Genomic DNA, 20,597 nt, shown 5'->3' on the forward strand with positions numbered 1-20,597 from the left:
GGGTCAGTCTGTTATATCTGGAGTATTTCTCCTGTCTTATCCGGTGTCCTGTGTGAATTTAAGTATGCTCTCTCTAATTCTCTCTTTCTCTCTCTCGGAGGACCTGAGCACAAGGACCATGCCTCAGGACTACCTGACATGATGACTCCTTGCTGTCCCCAGTCCACCTGGCCGTGCTGCTGCTCCAGTTTCAACTGTTCTGCCTGCGGCTATGGAACCCTGACCTGTTCACCGGACGTGCTACCTGTCCCAGACCTGCTGTTTTCAACTCTCTAGAGACAGCAGGAGCGGTAGACATACTCTCAATGATCGGCTATGAAAAGCCAACTGACATTTACTCTTGAGGTGCTGACTTGTTGCACCCTCGACAACTGTGATTATTATTATTTGACCATGCTGGTCATTTATGAACATTTGAACATCTTGGCCATGTTCTGTTATAATCTCCACCCGGCACAGCCAGAAAAGGACTGGCCACCCCTCATAGCCTGGTTCCTCTCTAAGTTTCTTCCTAGGTTTTGGCCTTTCTAGGGGGTTTTTCCTAGCCACCGTGCTTCTACACCTGCATTGCTTGCTGTTTGGGGTTTTAGGCTGGGTTTCTGTACAGCACTTTGAGATATCAGCTGATGTAAGAAGGGCTATATAAATAAATTTGATTTGAGGTAGTTTGCCCCCGGTGATGCGTTGTGCAGACCTCACTACCCTCTGGAGAGCCTTACGGTTATGGGTGGAGCAGTTGCCGTACCAGGCGGTGATACAGTCCGACAGGATGCTCTCGATTGTGCATCTGTAAAAGTTTGTGAGTGTTTTTGGTGACAAGCCGAATTTCTTCAGCCTCCTGAGGTTGAAGAGGCGCTGCTGCGCCTTCTTCACCATGCTGTCTGTTTGGTTGGACCATTTCAGTTTGTCCGTGATGTGTACGCAGAGGAACTTAAAACTTTCTACCCTCTCCACTACTGTCCCATCGATGTGGATAGGGGGGTGCTCCCTCTGCTGTTTCCTGAAGTCCACGATCATCTCCTTTGTTTTGTTGATGTTGAGTGTGAGGTTATTTTCCTGACACCACACTCCGAGGGCCCTCACCTCCTCCCTGTAGGCCGTCGTTGTTGGTAATCAAGCCTACCACTGTAGTATCGTCTGCAAACTTGATGATTGAGTTGGAGGCGTGCATGGCCACACAGTCGTGGGTGAACAGGGAGTACAGGAGAGGGCTGAGAACGCACCCTTGTGGGGCCCCAGTGTTGAGGATCAGCGGGGTGGAGATGTTGTTACCTACCCTCACCACCTGGGGGCGGCCCGTCAGGAAGTCCAGGGCCCAGTTGCACAGGGCGGGGTCGAGACCCAGGGTCTCGAGCCTGATGACAAGTTTGGAGGGTACATTGGTATTCCTCTTGTCCAGATGGGATAGGGCAGTGTGCAGTGTGATTGCGATTGCGTCATCTGTGGACCTATTGGGGCGGTAAGAAAATTGGAGTGGGTCTAGGGTGTCAGGTAGGGAGGAGGTGATATGGTCCTTGACTAGTCTCTCAAAGCACTTCATGATGACGGAAGTGAGTGCTAAGGGCTGGTAGTCATTTAGCTCAGTTACTTTAGCTTTCTTGGGAACAGGAACAATGGTGGCCCTCTTGAAGCATGTGGGGACAGCAGACTGGGATAAGGATTGATTGAATATGTCCGTAAACACACCAGCCAGCTGGTCTGCGCATGCTCTGAGGACGCGGCTTACCTCAGCTGGCACAAGGCTAGCTTAGCTCTCTTGCATAGTTCAGCTCAGTTGGTCATCTTGCTTATTTAACAGGTCCCACCTACACGGTACTCCAGTCCAAGACACTCTAAAACCAAGGCTAGTCTTTATAACTGTCTAAGGCTAGTCTTTATAACTAGTAACTGAAGCTGGGATAAAACACGGTGTGTTCTGTGCACAAGTGCCTTCCAAGCTAAAGCTCTCCCCTCGTTACTGTTTTATGTTCAAGCTGAGGCCGAATGGGTAAATATCATTCGCCACCAAGCTCTGTCTCCAGTACATGCTTACAGCACTCTGCCTCCAGAAATAAACCACTCTCTAACCCCTTGCTGTCTCTGTCCGCTTGCTAACTTAACAGTGAAATGCTTACTTACAGGCTCTTCCCAACAATGCAGATAGAAAGAAAATAGAGAAATAATAGAAAAGTAAAACACGTAATAATAAAAGTAAAAATAAACACACAATGAGTAACGATAACCTGGCTATATACAGTTGAAGTCGGAAGTTTACATACACCTTAGCCAAATACATTTAATTCCTGACATTTCCTGACATTTAATCCTTGTAAGAATCCTCTGTCTTAGGTCAGTTAGGATCACCACTTTGTTTTAAGAATGTGAAATGTCAGAATAACAGAAGAGAGAATGATTTATTTCAGCTTTTATTTCTTTCATCACATTCCCAGTGGGCCAGAAGTTTACATACACTCAACTAGTATTTGGGAGCATTGCCTTTAAATTATTTAACTTGGGTTAAATGTTTTGGGTAGCCTTCCACAAGCTTCCCACTATAAGTTGGGTGAATTTTGGCCCATTCCTCCTGACAGAGCTGGTGTAACTGAGTCAGGTTTGTAGGCCTCCTTGCTCGCACACGCTTTTTCAGTTCTGCCCACAAATTTGCTATAGGAATGAGGTCAGGGCTTTGTGATGGCCACTCCAATACCTTGACTTTGTTGTCCTTAAGCCATTTTGCCACAACTTTGGAAGTATGCTTGGGGTCATTGTCCATTTAACTTCCTGACTGATGTCTTGAGATGTTGCTTCAATATATCCACATAATTTTCCTGCCTCATGATGCCATCTATTTTATGAAGTGCACCAGTCCCTCCTGCAGCAAAGCACCCCCCACAACATGATGCTGCCACCCCCGTGCTTCACGGTTGGGATGGTGTTCTCCGGCTTGCAAGCCTCCCCCTTTTTCCTCCAAATATAACGATGGTCATTATAGCCAAACAGTTCCATTTTTGTCAGACCAGAGGACATTTCTCCAAAAAGTACAATCTTTGTCCCCATGTGCAGTTGCAAACCGTAGTCTGTCTTTTTTATGGCGGTTTTGGAGCAGTGGCTTCTTCCTTGCTGAGCGGCCTTTCAGGTTATGTCGATATAGGACTCGTTTTACTGTGGATATAGATACTTTTGTACCTTTTTCTTCCAGCATCTTCACAAGGTCCTTTGCTGTTGTTCTGGGATTGACTTGCACTCTTCGCACCAAAGTACATTCATCTCTAGGAGACAGAACGTGTCTCCTTCCTGAGTGGTATGACGGCTGCTTGGTCCCATGGCGTTTACACCTGCGTACTGTTGTTTGTACAGATGAACGTGGTACCTTCAGGCGTTTGGAAATTGCTCCCAAGGATGAACCAGACTTGTGAAGGTCTACAATTCTTTCCTGAGGTCTGGACTGATTTCTTTTTATATTCCTATGATGTCAAGCAAAGAGGCACTGAGTTTGAAGGTAGGCCTTGAAATACATTCACAGGTACACCTCCAATTGACTCAAATGATGTCAATTATCCTATCAGAAGCTTCTAAAGCCATGACATCATTTTCTGGAATTTTCCAAACTGTTTAAAGGCACAGTCAACTTAGTGATTGTAAACCTCTGACCCACTGGAATTGTGATACAGTGAATTATAAGTGAAATAATCTGTCTGTAAACAATTGTTGGAAAAATTACTTGTGTCATGCACAAAGTAGATGTCCTAACCAACTTGCCAAAACTATAGTTTGTTAACAAGACATTTGTGGAGTGGTTGAAAAATTTGTTTTAATGACTCCAACCTAAGTGTATGTAAACTTCCAACTTCAACTGTACATTTACATTTTTACATTTTTAGTCATTTAGCAGACGCTCTTATCCAGAGCGACTTACAGTAGTGAATGCATACATTTCATACATTTTTTTCCCCCGTACTGGTCCCCCATGGGAATCGAACCCACAATCCTGCCATTGCAAACACCATGCTCTACCAACTGAGCCACACGGGACCCGAGCCAATGTGCAGGGATACTATGCAATAGAGGTAGATACAGTACATTTGGAAAGTATTCAGACCCCTCCACTTTTTCCACATTTTGTTACGTTAAAACCTTATTGTAAAATAGAGTACACACAAAATGTTCCTCATCAATCTACACACAATACCCCATGATGACGAAGTGAAAACAGGTTTTAAAAAAAAGAAGTATTCAGAACATTTGCTATAACACTCGAAATTGAGCCCAGGTGCATCCTGTTTCCATTGATCATCCTTGAGATGTACCTACAACTTGATTGAAGTCCACCTGTGGTAAATTCAATTGATTGGACATGATTTAAAAAAGGCACACACCTCTCTATATAAGGTCTCACAGTTGACAGTGCATGTCAGAGCAAAAACCAAGTCATGAGGTCGAAGGAATTATCCGTAGAGCTCCTAGACAGGATTGTGTAGAGGCACAGATCTGGGGAAGGGTACCATTTCTGCAGCATTGAAGGTCCCCAAAAACACAGTGGCTTCCATTATTCTTAAATGGAAGAAGTTTGGAACTACCAAGACTCTTCCTAGAGCTGGCCGTCTGGCCAAACTGAGCAACCGGGGGAGAAGGGCTCCAATAATCGGTATCGGCGTTGAAAAATCATAATCGGTCGACCTCTAATTCAGGGTCCTGCAGGTTCTGGACTTGGTGCATTGGTATCGCTTGCTGTGCGGTAGCAGAGAGGTCAGTCTATGACTTGGGTGGCTTGAGTCTTTGATAATTTTTAGGGCCTTCCTTTGACACATGCCTAGTATAGAGGTCTTTAATGACATGGAGCTCAGTCACAGTGATGTACTGGGCCATACACACTACCCTCTGTAGTGAAGCCCTGCATGAGTATGAATTTTAAACCCAAGCCCTACCCATGCCCACGACGTTCAGGCACTACCCTACCCAGGCCTGATTGATCTCTGCCTGGCCCTGCCGAACCTAAAATCAGAAATAACTTCCTCTGTTAGTATCCATTAGCTGCTCATCTGTCGGTTCCTTGCTGCCTGCGCTGCTTGCGCTGCATGTGCTCTGTGCATTGCTCTGCTTGTGTGAGTATCCATAGCAACGCCTCTGTTTGCTGTTCTGCTAAATAATGAGACAGAGAGCAATTAGTTATAAACTAGCTACTTTCTGTCACTCTAAACTCAAGGAACATTATTTTCTGTAAAATAATTTCTCCTGTGGATTCGGATAATGTTCTGGTCTTATATTTTACGAGGTTGAAGCACTTTGCTTGTGCTCTGCGCAGCATGGCTTCACAACCGTGAAATTATAGGTTCATCCACCAGTAGTCACCAGTAGGCTAGGCTATCAGTTTACATCCGAATGTGGACAATGCAGCAACAGCATTAATCATGATATGTAATTAAGACTTACAATAATCAGTTACTGACACCACCTTTACACAGACGCAGCGTCACACAGAAGGGAAATTAAATGCAACAAGGCACTACTGTGAATTTGAGTGTTGTCTGGTTCAGGTGAGTTTCCGTTATGACAGAGTGGTACACAGGGAAAAGGGTCTGTCAGAGGTGCTGGTGTTGGCGCTTTCGGTCAAAGAAGGCCCTCGTCAAGCATAGGCTCTCTCAGTTAAGTTCTAATTTCGTTCAGTCCAATGACAGTTTGTTAAGGCTTGTTTTTTTAAGGCACTCAGGACTGTAAATCTTGGCCTGGAATGTAGGATCTTGTGAACATCTCTCCTCCATCCCACACCCTGAGTGACTCCACTCGTGGGCTCACGATACAACAGTGCAGCGTCCCTTGACCCAGAGAGGCTTTCAAGGCATGTTTCATGATCTGCACGAACCTCTCTGCTAGCCCGTTGGTATATGGATGATACAGTGTGGACCTGATGTGCTGTATGCCATTCACCTGTAGGAACGTAGTCATTTCTTGGGACACTTGCTGTGGTCCCATGTTGCTAATGACTTGGAGTGGCGATCCAAACCGTCTAAACACCAAGCTTCTCGACGGTCTTATCTGTAATAGTAAACCTCATGATGGCAACCTCTGGCCACTTGCTTTGAGCTTCCACGACCACGAGAAACATTCTGTCTTCAAAAGAACCTGCGAAGTTGATGTGTTTGCGTTGCGTCGCCTCATCCAGCCAATCTCATTAATGAAGAGGCGCGTTACAAACCTTCTGACATGAGTAACATGTTTTTTCTTTCTCCTCAACGTCTTGGACCTACGGGTCCTCAACGGCTATCTGAAAACGCTCCGTATGCTTACGCACAATGTGCTGTCTCGCTCCAATCGTCAAGGTGATTGGTTCACTACAGTCTATCTGCAGGACGCTTATTTTCACATTAGGTTAGGTTCCAGGATAAATCTGAAAAAAAGCTGTTTAGTGCCCACACAGAGAATATAATGCCTGGCATGAATTCTATTTATTTCTGAGTTGCACTATCGGACGGGCGAATCATGTCGTTGCGCCAGTGCCTCTCCATATTCCAATGGGTCATATGGTCACACTCAAGACGTGTCTCCGTATGTTGGGGTTGATGGCTTCCACCATCTCAGTAGTTCCGTTGGAACTATTGAGGAGAGATTTTCAGCACTGGTTGTCTGCCATTACGCCTGTGTCCCCGTTGTCACCTCCATCGGAGGATAACGATTTCCTCACCATGCGTAACGGCTCTCCCTAGGGGTAGTGTCTGCGAGGAAAGTAGTAAGGACAGACATCTCTCACAGGGTGGAGCGCAGTCCATCAGGGCAGAGCAGTGAACAGCTGTAAATTACCTCGAGTTACTTACAGTGCTTCTGGCCATAAGCATTTTCTACCTTTTCTTCGGACAATATGACTGTGGTGGCTGCTCAGTCGTTGAACTACATTTAGTTCACACCTAGTCATTTACACTACATTTTGCAGTAGCTTGGTGGTAGCTGAACCAAATTCAAATCTAGGTAATGTTTTCAGTAGTTCATTTTTTTTTTTTGCCATGTAGCTAACTACTGGAACTACACAATACTTGTTTTGCAAAACATTTTTTTTTTTTTTATACGAGTGAGGTAGGCAAGAATTTATTTTATTTTTCCACATCAGACCTGCCCAATTTTCACTTGAAACATCTGGCTCTTTGGGCCTGGCCCATGAGAGGATGAATCTTAATGCAACAGGCCTACTGCTCAGTTGTTGAGACTATTCAGAGCGAAAGTGCCCCTTCTACACGCTCACTACACGCTCACTATGACAATAAGTGGCATGTGTTTGAGGGATGGTGTGATCAGAAACAGAGAATTCCCTTCCAATGCTTCGTTTCAGAGGTGCTATGCTTTTTACAGGACCTTTTGGACAGGAGGAAAGCCTTTTCCCCCTGTCAACAAGTAAAGGTGTCCCTGGCTGCCATCTCTGCCTGTCATATAGGCTTTGACAATAATACAGTGTGACCCCCCAATTTGTCTCTTTATGAGGGTGCACATTGCTTACGGCCTGTGTCCAAGCCTTTAGTCCCCTATCTATTGTGCTTGAGGCCATTTCACATCAGCCGTTCAAGCCGCTGGAAAGCATTGGAATAAGATATCTCTCATTTAAAACTGCTTTACTTATAGCCATTACATCTGCAAAGCGGGTGAGTGAGCTGCATGCACTGTCAGTCCACCACATGTGCCTGCAATTTGTCCCTGGGGTTGTCCAAGGTTACCTTATAGCCCACCCCTGATTTTGTGCCTAAAGTCAGCAGTGCTTACAATTGCCTCATGTTAGAGCTGTTGGTCTTTCACCCACCGCCCTTTTCCTCTACAGTAGAAGAGCATCTCCATCGCTTGTGTCTTGTGCACGCCTTACATGTCTACATGGACAGGACGCAGGGCTCTCGTCTCTTGGGCACCTCCCTATACGGACAGGCCCATTTCTCGTCAGTGCCTATCCTACCGGATAGTGAAGGCTATTATAGTGGCTTATAATAGAGAGGGGTTACCACCTCCGGAGGGCTTGAGAGCTCACTCCACCAGAGGTAGGGCTGTGTCATGGGCATTGTTCAATGGCATCTCTTTTAGAGAGATCTGTAATGCAGTTTTACCGACTGGACTTCGTTGGCGTGTACGGTGCTCAGTGTCAGGGCCTTTGAGGGGTGATGCTCTTGAGACTATTTAGCTTCGGAGAGTATATGAGCACTACGGGAGTTGGCTATATCTCCATAGTGAAATACCAAAACAAGTATTTGAAAAACAACTTACGGTTACTTCGCGTACTCTAATATTATGAGTGAGGTATATCACCATGTTTCCCTTCCTGCTATGAATAAGAAAGAAAACATATTCTTGATGATGACTAGAGGGCGGGCGCCTTATAAGGAGTGGGGTTCCCCACTATTGGCCACACTTCCTGTCTGTCTATGTTGGGTGATTGGAGTTTCCTAGTGGTCATCGCCTCAAAGCGCATTCCCCATAGTGAGATACCTCACTTATATTATCAGAGAACTGGGGTTATGCAAGAAACCTTAAGTCAATACTTATATTTGGTCGGGTTGTGTTTTGACTAAACTCACTGGCTCACATTCTGAGAAAAAACAACTTGTGATACTGTATCTTTTCAGTAGTCTCACCGCCACATTCTAAAACCAAGTAAGAGCCATTCTGTTTCATAATCAATGCACCATCTGCTGACATGGTGAGAGAAAACAGCATTTTTCAATTCCTTCCCACATCAATTATACAGTGCATTCGGAAACTATTCAGACCCCTTCCCTTTTTTACACATTTTGTTACGTTACAGCCTTACTCTAAAATGTATTAAATAAAAGTTTTTCCTCATCAATCTACACACAATACTGGAAATGGCGCCAGAAAAAATGGCAGCAGTTTTACGGGCGCCCAACCAATTGTGCTATTATGTGTTTTTTTCGCGTTATTTGTAACTTATTTTGTACATAATGTTTCTGCAACCGTATCTTACAGCAAAAAAGAGCTTCTGGATATCAGGACAGTGATCACTCACCTAGGATTAGACAAAGATTTTTCTTCAACAAGCAAGACGCACAAGACATTCTCAAAACACCCGACAGGGCCAACATCCTCGTTATTTGCAAGAGGAAGCGACGCAGGTACAGAGGACAAAGAGCCGGATGCCTGGTCAGGACCCGGAAAAGGCGGGTGGGAAAGCTGCCATTACCATCAATAGTACTCGCCAACATGCAATCATTGGACAATAAAGTAGATGACGTACAATCACGAATATCCTACCAACGGGACATCAAAAACTGTAATATCCTATGTTTCACGGAATCGTGGCTGAATGACGACATGGATATTCAGCTAGCGGGATATACGCTGCACCGGCAAGATAGAACAGCACACTCCAGTAAGACGAGGGTGGGCGGTCTGTGCATGTTTGTAAACAACAGCTGGTGCACGAAATCTAAGGAAGTCTCTAGATTTTTCTCGCCTGAAGTAGAGTATATTGTGATAAATTGCAGGCCACACTACTTGCCTAGAGAGTTTTCAGCTATACTTTCGTGGCTGTTTATTTACCACCACAGACAGATGCTGGCACTAAGACTGCACTCAGTCAGCTGTATAAGGAAATAAGCAAACAGGAAACCACTCACCCAGAGGCGGCACTCCTGGTGGCCGGAGACTTTAATGCAGGGAAACATAAATCAGTTCTACCAAATTTCCATCAATATGTTAAATGTGCAACCAGAGGGGAAAAAATTCTAGATCACCTGTACTCCACACACAGAGACGCGTACAAAGCTCTCCCTCGTCCTCCATTTGACAAATCCGACCACAACTCTATCCTCCTGATTCCTGCTTACAAGCAAAAAATTCAAGCAGGAAGCACCAGTGACTCGGTCTATAAAAAAGTGGTCAGATGAAGCAGATGCTAAACTACAGGACTGTCTTGCTATCACAGACTGGAACATCTTCCGGGTTTGGAGCGGGTAGTCGCACTTCGCTTCGCTCCACAGGTAATATTACATTTCATTACATTACAAAGGTTTGATTTGTTTGATCTGAGCAATTTTTTCTTAGCTAGCTACATAGCCGTCTTTGTATCAAAGATAATTGTGTAGTTTAGAGTAATTATCGAGGTTAGCTAGCCAGCCAGCTGTTTTCGTCCTCCTAACTTAGCCAACACTGCTAGCTAGCCAACTAGCCAACTTCTACCGACTAGCAGCACTGTAGAAACTATTACATTACAACGGAACGACTTGATTAGTGTAGGGCTAGCTAGCTACATAGCTGTCTTTGCTGTCTTTGTATCTAAGATAATTGTGTAGTTTAGAGTAATTATCGAGGTTAGCTAGCCAGCCGCGACGCGACGCCGTTGTCCAGACTCCAGACTTAGTCAACACACCTAGTCATCATCAAACCCACTGCTAGCTAGCCAACCTTTACTGACTAGCAGCACTGTAGAAACTATTACATTACAACGGAACGACTTGATTAGTGTAGTGCTAGCTAGCTACATAGCTGTCTTTGTATCTAAGATAATTGTGTAGTTTAGAGTAATTATCGAGGTTAGCTAGCCAGCCGCGCCGCGACGCCGTTGTCCAGACTCCAGACTTAGTCAACACACCTTGTCATCATCAAACCCACTGCTAGCTAGCCAACCTTTACTGACTAGCAGCACTGTAGAAACTAATACATTACAACGGAACGATTTGACTAGTGCAGTGTTAGTTGACTTTGTCATAGTTTGATAATTGTGTAGTTTGGAGTAATTATCGAGGTTAGCTAGCCAGCTATTGTCGTCCCCCGCGACAAAAATAGGTTACCTAGCCAGCTACACGTTCAAACAAAGTCAACAACGCAGACACTGCTAGCTAGCCTACTTCACCAGCCAGCAGTACTGTATCATCTTCGTCATTTTAGTCAATAATATTTTTGCAACGTAAGCTTAACTTTCTGAACATTCGAGAAGTGTAGCCCACTTGTCATTCCAATCTCCTTTGCATTAGCGTAGCCTCTTCTGTAGCCTGTCAACTATGTGTCTGTCTATCCCTGTTCTCTCCCCTCTGCACAGGCTACACAAACGCTTCACACCGCGTGGCCGCTGCCACTCTAACCTGGTGGTCCCAGCGCGCACGACCCACGTGGAGTTCCAGGTCTCCGGCAGCCTCTGGAACTGCCGGTCTGCGGCCAACAAGGCAGAGTTCATCTCAGCCTATGCTACCCTCCAGCACCTCGACTTCTTGGCACTGACGGAAACATGGATTACCACAGATAACACTGCTACTCCTACTGCTCTCTCCTCGTCTGCCCACGTGTTCTCGCATACCCCGAGAGCATCTGGCCAGCGGGGTGGTGGCACTGGAATCCTCATCTCTCCCAAGTGGACATTCTCTCTTTCTCCCCTGACCCATCTGTCTATCTCATTTGAATTCCATGCTGTCACAGTTACCAGCCCTTTCAAGCTTAACATCCTTATAATTTATCGCCCTCCTTGATAAGTTCCTTTCCTGAGGATGGCTCACCTCTCACAGTTCTGGGTGACTTTAACCTCCCCACGTCTACCTTTGACTCATTCCTCTCTGCCTCCTTCTTTCCACTCCTCTCTTCTTTTGACCTCACCCTCTCACCTTTCCCCCTACTCACAAGGCAGGCAATACGCTTGACCTCATCTTTACTAGATGCTGTTCGTCCACTAATCTCATTGCAACTCCCCTCCAAGTCTCCGACCACTACCTTGTATCCTTTTCCCTCTCTCTCTCATCCAACACTTCTCACTCTGCCCCTACTCGGATGGTATTGCGCCGTCCCAACCTTCGCTCTCTCTCTCCCGCTACTCTCTCCTCTTCCATCCTATCATCTCTTCCCTCTGCTCAAACCTTCTCCAACCTATCCCCTGATTCTGCCTCCTCAACCCTCCTCTCCTCCCTTTCTGCATCCTTTGATTCTCTATGTCCCCTATCCTCCAGGCCGGCTCGGTCCTCCCCTCCTGCTCCGTGGCTCGACGACTCATTGCGAGCTCACAGAACAGGGCTCCGGGCAGCCGAGCGGAAATGGAGGAAAACTCGCCTCCCTGCGGACCTGGCGTCCTTTCACTCCCTCCTCTCTACATTTTCCTCTTCTGTCTCTGCTGCTAAAGCCACTTTCTACCACTCTAAATTCCAAGCATCTGCCTCTAACCCTAGGAAGCTCTTTGCCACCTTCTCCTCCCTCCTGAATCCTCCTCCCCCTTCCCCCCTCCTCCCTCTCTGCGGATGACTTCGTCAACCATTTTGAAAAGAAGGTTGACGACATCCGAACCTCGTTTGCTAAGTCAAACGACACCGCTGGTCCTGCTCACACTGCCCTACCCTGTGCTTTGACCTCTTTCTCCCCTCTCTCTCCAGATGAAATCTCGCGTCTTGTGACGGCCGGCCGCCCAACAACCTGCCTGCTTGACCCTATCCCCTCCTCTCTTCTCCAGACCATTTCCGGAGACCTTCTCCCTTACCTCACCTCGCTCATCAACTCATCCTTGACCGCTGGCTACGTCCCTTCCGTCTTCAAGAGAGCGAGAGTTGCACCCCTTCTGAAAAAACCTACACTCGATCCCTCCGAAGTCAACAACTACAGACCAGTATCCCTTCTTTCTTTTCTCTCCAAAACTCTTGAACGTGCCATCCTTGGCCAGCTCTCCTGCTATCTCTCTCAGAATGACCTTCTTGATCCAAATCAGTCAGGTTTCAAGACTGGTCATTCAACTGAGACTGCTCTTCTCTGTGTCACGGAGGCTCTCCGCACTGCTAAAGCTAACTCTCTCTCCTCTGCTCTCATCCTCCTAGACCTATCTGCTGCCTTTGATACGGTGAACCATCAGATCCTCCTCTCCACCCTCTCCGAGTTGGGCATCTCCGGCGCGGCCCACGCTTGGATTGCGTCCTACCTGACAGGTCGCTCCTACCAGGTGGCGTGGCGAGAATCTGTCTCCGCACCACGTGCTCTCACCACTGGTGTCCCCCAGGGCTCTGTTCTAGGCCCTCTCCTATTCTCGCTATACACCAAGTCACTTGGCTCTGTCATATCCTCACATGGTCTCTCCTATCATTGCTATGCAGACGACACACAATTAATCTTCTCCTTTCCCCCTTCTGATAACCAGGTCGCGAATCGCATCTCTGCATGTCTGGCAGACATATCAGTGTGGATGACGGATCACCACCTCAAGCTGAACCCCGGCAAGACGGAGCTGCTCTTCCTCCCGGGGAAGGACTGCCCGTTCCATGATCTCACCATCACGGTTGACAACTCATTGTGTCCTCCTCCCAGAGTGCTAAGAACCTTGGCGTGACCCTGGACAACACCCTGTCGTTCTCTACTAACATCAAGGCGGTGACCCGATCCTGTAGGTTCATGCTCTACAACATTCGCAGAGTACGACCCTGCCTCACACAGGAAGCGGCGCAGGTCCTAATCCAGGCACTTGTCATCTCCCGTCTGGATTACTGCAACTCGCTGTTGGCTGGGCTCCCTGCCTGTGCCATTAAACCCCTACAACTCATCCAGAACGCCGCAGCCCGTCTGGTGTTCAACCTTCCCAAGTTCTCTCACGTCACCCTGCTCCTCCGCTCTCTCCACTGGCTTCCTGTTGAAGCTCGCATCCGCTACAAGACCATGGTGCTTGCCTACGGAGCTGTGAGGGGAACGGCACCTCCGTACCTTCAGGCTCTGATCAGGCCCTACACCCAAACAAGGGCACTGCGCTCATCCACCTCTGGCCTGCTCGCCTCCCTACCTCTGAGTAAGCACATTTCCCGCTCAGCCCAGTCAAAACTGTTCGCTGCTCTGGCACCCCAATGGTGGAACAAGCTCCCTCACGACGCCAGGACAGCGGAGTCAATCACCACCTTCCGGAGACACCTGAAACCCCACCTCTTTAAGGAATACCTGGGATAGGATAAAGTAATCCTTCTAACCCCCCCCCCCTAAAAGATTTATATGCACTATTGTAAAGTGGTTGTTCCACTGGATATCATAAGGTGAATCCACCAATCTGTAAGTCGCTCTGGATAAGAGCGTCTGCTAAATGACTTAAATGTAAATGTAACATGTTCCGGGATTCTTCCGATGGCATTGAGGAGTACACCACATCAGTCACTGGCTTTATCAATAAGTGCATCGAGGACGTTGTCCCCACAGTGACTTTACGTACATACCCCAACTAGAAGCCATGGATTACAGGCAACATTTGCACTAAGCTAAAGGGTAGAGCTGCCGCTTCAAGGTGCGGGATTCTAACCCGGAAACTTACAAGAAATCCTGCTATGCCCTGCGACGAACCATCAAACAGGCAAAGCGTCAATACAGGGCTAAGATTGAATCATACCACACCGGCTCCGACGCTCGTCTTATGTGGCAGGGCTTGCAAACTATTACAGACTACAAAGGGAAGCACAACCGCGTGCTGCCCAGTGACACAAGTCTTCCTCGACGAGCTAAATCACTTCTATGCTCGCTTCGAGGGAAGCAACACTGAGGCATGCATGAGAGCATCAGCTGTTCCGGATGACTGTGTGATCATGCTCTATGTAGCCGACGTGAGTAAGAACTTTAAACAGGTCAACATACACAAGGCTGCGGGGCCAGACGGATTACCAGGACGTGTGCTCTGGGCATGTGCTGACCAACTGGCAGGTGTCTTCACTGACATTTTCAACATGTCCCTGATTGAGTCTGTAATACCATCATGTTTCAAGCAGGCCACCATAGTCCCTGTGCCCAAGAACACAAAGGCAACCTGCCTAAATGATTACAGACCCATAGCAGTCACGTCCGTAGCCATGAAGTGCTTTGAAAGGTTGGTAATGGCTCACATCAACACCATTACTCCAGAAACCCTAGACCCACTCCAATTTGCATACCGGCCAAACAGATCCACAGATGATGCAATCTCTATTACACTCCACACTACCCTTTCCCACCTGGACAAATGGAACACTTATGGGAGAATGCTATTCATTGACTACAGCTCAGCGTTCAACACCATAGTACCCTCAAAGCTCATCACTAAGCTAAGGATCCTTGGACTAAACACCTCCCTCTGCAACTGGATCCTGGACTTCCTGACGGGCCGCCCCCAGGTGGTGAGGGTAGGTAGCAACACATCTGCCACGCTGATCCTCAACATGCTCAGGGTGCATGCTCAGTCCCCTCCTGTACTCCCTGTTCACCCACTACTGCATGGCCAGGCACGACTCCAACACCATCATTAAGTTTGCAGACAACACAACAGTGGTAGGCCTGATCACCGACAACGACATGACAGCCTATAGGGAGGAGGTCAGAGACCTGGCCGGGTGGTGCCAGAATAACAATTGGACTACAGCAAAAGGACTACAGCAAAAGGAGGACTGAGCATGCCCCCATTCTCATCGACGGGGCTGTAGTGGAGCAGCTTGAGGGCTTCAAGTTTCTTGGTGTCCATATCAACAACAAACTAACATGGTCCAAACACACCAAGACAGTCGTGAAGAGGGCACGACAAAGCCTATTCCCCCTCAGGAAACTAAAAAGATTTGTCATGGGTCCTGAGATCCTCAAAAGGTTCTACAGCTGCAACATCGAGAGCATCCTGACTGGTTGCATCACTGCCGGGTATGGCAATTGCTCGGCCTCTGACCGCAAGGCACTACAGAGGGTAGTGCGTATGGCCCAGTACATCACTGGGGCTAAGCTGCCTGCCATCCAGGACCTCTACACCAGGCGGTGTCAGAGGAAGGCCCTAAAAATTGTCAAAGACCCCAGCCACCCCAGTCATACACTGTTCTCTCTACTATCGCATGGCAAGCGGTACCGGAGTGCCAAGTCTAGGACAAAAAGGCTTCTCAACAGTTTTTACCCCCAAGTCATAAGAATCCTGAACAGGTATTTGCATTGTGTGCCCCCCCATCCCCCCAACCCCTCTTTTTACGCTGCTGCTACTCTCTGTTTATCATATATGCATAGTCACTTTAACTATACATTCATGTACATACTACCTCAATTGGGCCGAACAACCAGTGCTCCGGCACATTGGCTAACCGGGCTATCTGCATTGTGTCCCACCCACCACCCGCCAACCCCTCTTTTACGCTACTGCTACTCTCGGTTCATCATATACGCATAGTCACTTTAACCATATCTACATGTACATACTACCTCAATCAGCCTGACTAACCGGTGTCTGTATGTAGCCTCGCTACTTTTATATCCTCGCTACTGTATATAGCCTCTCTTTTTACTGTTGTTTTATTTCTTTACCTACCTATTGTTGACCTAATACCTTTTTGGCACTATTGATTAGAGCCTGTAAGTAAGCATTTCACTGTAAGGTCTACACCTGTTGTATTCGGCACACGTGAAAAATAAACTTTGATTTGATTTGAATACCCTGTAATGACAAAGCGAAAACTGGTTTTAGAAATGTTTGCAATATTATTAAAAATAAACAACAGAAATTCCTTATTTACAAAAGTATTCAGACCCATTGCTATGAGACTCGAAATTGAGCTCAGGTGCATCCGGTTCCATTGATCTTCCTTGAGATGTTTCTACAACACCTGTGGTAAATTCAATTGATTGGACATGATTTGGAAAGGCACACACCGGTCTATGTAAGGTCCCACAGTTGACAGTGCATGTCAGAGCAAAAACCAAGTCATGAGGTCGAAGGAATTGTCCGTAGAGCTCCGAAACAGGATTGTGTCGAAGCACAGATATGGGGAAGGGTCTGCAGCATTGAAGTTCCCCAAGAACACAATGGCCTCCATCATTCTTAAATGGAAGAAGTTTGGAACCACCAAGAGTATTCCTAGAGCTGGCAGCCCGGCCAAACTGAGCAATCAGGAAGATGACCAAGAACCCGATGGTCACTCTGCTAGAGCTCCAGAGTTCCTCTGTTGAGATGGGAGAACCTTCAAGAAGGACAACCATCTCTGCAGCACTCTACCAATCAGGCCTTTATGGTAGAGTGGCCAGATAGAAGCCACTCCTCAGTAAAAGGCACATGACAGCCCACTTGGAGTTTGCCAAAAGGCACCTAAAGGACTCCCAGACCATGAGAAATACGATTCTTTTGACTGATGAAACCAAGGTTGAACACTTTGGCCTGAATTCCAAGCATCACATCTGGAGGAAACCTGACACCATCCCTAAGGTGAAGCATGGTGGTGGCAGCATCATGCTGTGCGATGTTTTTCAGCAGCAGGGAGTGGGAGACTAGTCAGGGTCGAGGGAAAGATGAACGGAGCAAAGTACAGAGAGGTCCTTGATAAAAACCTGCTCCAGAGCCCTCAGGACCTCAGACTGGGGCAAAGGTTCACCTTCCAACTGGACAACGACCCTAAGCACACATCCAAGACAACGCAGGAGTGGCTTCGGTTCAAGTCTTTGAATGTCCTTGAGTGGCCCAGCCAGAGTCCGGACTTGAGCCTGATCGAACATCTCTGGAGAAACTTGAAAATAGCTGTGTAGCAATGCTCCCCATCGAACCTGACAGCACTTGAGAGGATCTGCAGAGATGAAACTCCCCAAATACAGGTGTGCCAAGTTTTTAGCATCATACCCAAGAAAACTCAAAGCTGTAATCGCTGCCAAAGGTGATCCAACAAAGTACTGAGTAAAGGGTCTGAATACTTAAGTAAATGTGATATTTCATTTTTTTTTTTTTATACACTTCTGTAGATTGTTGACAAGGGGAAAAAACAATTTAATCCATTTTAGAATAAGGCTGTAACGTAACAAAATGTGGAAAAAGTAAATGGGTCTGAATACTTTTGGAATGCATTGTAGATAGACGATGAACTATAGATAGAGAACCCCTTTTAGATGTGATTAACACACATCATTTCTAACGAAGGTAGCACTTTTTCATAGTCTAAATTGGTACAGTGATACAGCAATGTAAGGGGAATGTAAGAATGTAATTCCGATGTCATACTGTAATTTTACAGTAAAGGTACAGTATGACATCAGCAGGTACAAGATGGCCAAACAAATGGTAATGTTCAGAAACTATGTTTTCTATTAGACCATTTATTATGGTATTGATCTACAGTCGTGGCCAAATGTTTTGAGAATGACACAAATATTAATTTTCACAAAGTCTGGCAATTTACATATACTCCAGAATGTTATAAAGAGGGATCAGATGAATTGCAATTAATTGCAAAGTCCCTCTTTGCCATGCAAATGAACTGAATCCCCAAAAAACATTTCCACTGCATTTCAGCCCTGCCACAAAAGGACCAGCTGACATCATGTCAGTGATTCTCTCGTTAACACAGGTGTGAGTGTTGACGACGACAAGGCTGGAAATTCCTCTGTCATGATGATTGAGTTCAAATAAAAGCTTCAAAAGGAGGGTGGTGGTGCTTGGAATCATTGTTCTTCCTCTGTCATCCATGGTTATCTGCAAGGAAACACGTGCCGTCATCATTGCTTTGCACAAAAAGGGCTTCACAGGCAAGGATATTGATGCCAGTAAGATTGCACCTAAATCAGCCATTTATCGGAATATCAAGAACTTCAAGGAAAGCGGTTTAATTGTTGTGAAGAAGGCTTCAGGGCGCCCAATAAAGTCCAGCAATCTCCTAAAGTTGATTAAGCTGCGGGATGGGGCACCACGAGTACAGAGATTACTCAGGAATGGCAGCAGGCAGGTGTGAGTGCATCTGCACGCACAGTGAGGCAAAGACTTTTGGAGGATGGCCTGGTGTCAAAAAGGGCAGCAAAGAAGCCACTTCTCTCCAGGAAAAACATCAGGGACAGACTGATATTCTACAAACGGTACAGGGATTGGACTGCTGAGGACTGGGGTAAAGTCATTTTCTCTGATGAATCCCCTTTCCAATTGTTTGGGTCATCTGGAAAAAAGCTTGTCCGGAGAAGACAAGGTGAGCGCTACCATCAGTCCTATGTCATGCCAAGAGTAAAGCATCCTGAGACCATTCATGTGTGGGGTTGCTTCTCAGCCAAGGGAGTGGGCTCACTCCCAATTTGACCTAAGAACACAGCCATGAATAAGAATGGTACCAACACATCCTCCGAGACCAACTTCTCCTAACCATCCAAGAACAGTTTGGTGACGAACAATGCCTTTTCCAGCATGATGGAGCACCTTGCCATAAGGCAAAAGTGATAACTAAGTGGCTCGGGGAACAAAATATTGATATTTTGGATCCATGGCCAGGAAACTCCCCAGACCTTAATCCCATTGAGAACTTGTGGTAAATCCTCAAGAGGTGGGTGGACAAACAAAAACCCACACATTCTGACAAACTCCAAGCATTGATTATGCAAGAATGAGCTGCCATCAATCAGGATGTGGCCCAGAAGTTAATTGACAGCATGCCAGGGCGGATTGCAGAGGTCTTGAAAAAGAAGGGTCAACACTGCAAATATTGACTCTGCATCAACTTCATGTAATTGTCAATAAAAGCCTTTGACACTTATGAAATGCTTGTAATTATACTTCAGTATTCCATAGTAACATCTGACAACAATATCTAAAGACACTGAAGCAGCAAACTTTGTAGAAATTAATATTTGTGTCATTCTCAAAACTTTTGGTCACGACTGTACTATGTCAGACAGTTGTTAAGGTCATCTGTCTGTAAGTCCATAACCAGTAAAAACACAAGGGGAAATCCATAGCCAAGTATGATCTAAATTAAAATATCTCGTCACAGTGGCTGCCTTTCATTGGATATGTATTTAGAACGTCAGTTTAAACAGTCAGCTCCAACATAAAACTGTCCAAACACACCTCTTAGTACCAAAAAGTAGTCCATCTTTTTTCAATAAACTAATTTCCCCTTGTGGCGCAGAGGTCTAAAGCACTGCATCTCAGCGCAAGAGGTGTCACTAAAGTCCCTGGTTCGAATCCAGGCTGTATCACATCTGGCCGTGATTGGGAGTCCCATAGGGCGTAGGCAACAATTGGCTCAGCATCGTCCGGGTTTGGCCGGGGTAGGCCGTCATTGTAAATAAGAATTTGTTCTTAACTGACTTGCCTAGTTAAATTAAGGTTAAATAAAATATATATATATATAATGATGACAACCAGCTGCATCCATCTCCCTCTTACTGGATGGCAAACATGGCTTGAATTGATATGCATACAAACAACAATTTATAATATGTGTCTGGTTGATGGCAATTGCAATCTGAGAGTAACTCTGCATTTTATACTTGAGAACTATACAGCAGATTATATTCAGTGAAGCTGTGGCTTTCTCAAGGGCAAAGCAGTAGTGTCCACATCTGGGAATTAAACCTGGCCACATGCCAATCCTTTGCTACATCATACCGCTGGATTCCTGGAGCATTTCACTACATGCCTGAATGGTATTTTCAATGAGTGTCATATTCAAATGAAGACCTATTTGTCTTTTCCTCCCTTATTCCAAAGGTTGAAATAAATGCCTTGTTAAGGAGGTTGGAGAAACTTCTACATAGTCTACTCTCATGCCACGATATCAGGTTATATCAAATAAGCAAACTGCAATGTAAAGTTGCTATAGGTGTCTATCCTAAGTAGGTCACCAATCAAACATCTAGTTTAGAGCAATGAGTTATTTTTAGAGACCTGCCATAGATGAAGTTACAGCAATATGAAATGGTCACATATTCCTGACTTTGTAGAGATGCATATA

The sequence above is a fragment of the Salmo salar genome, chromosome 04 (genome assembly GCF_965601325.2).
Source record: "Salmo salar chromosome 04, fSalSal1, whole genome shotgun sequence".
Classification (NCBI taxonomy): domain Eukaryota; kingdom Metazoa; phylum Chordata; class Actinopteri; order Salmoniformes; family Salmonidae; genus Salmo; species Salmo salar.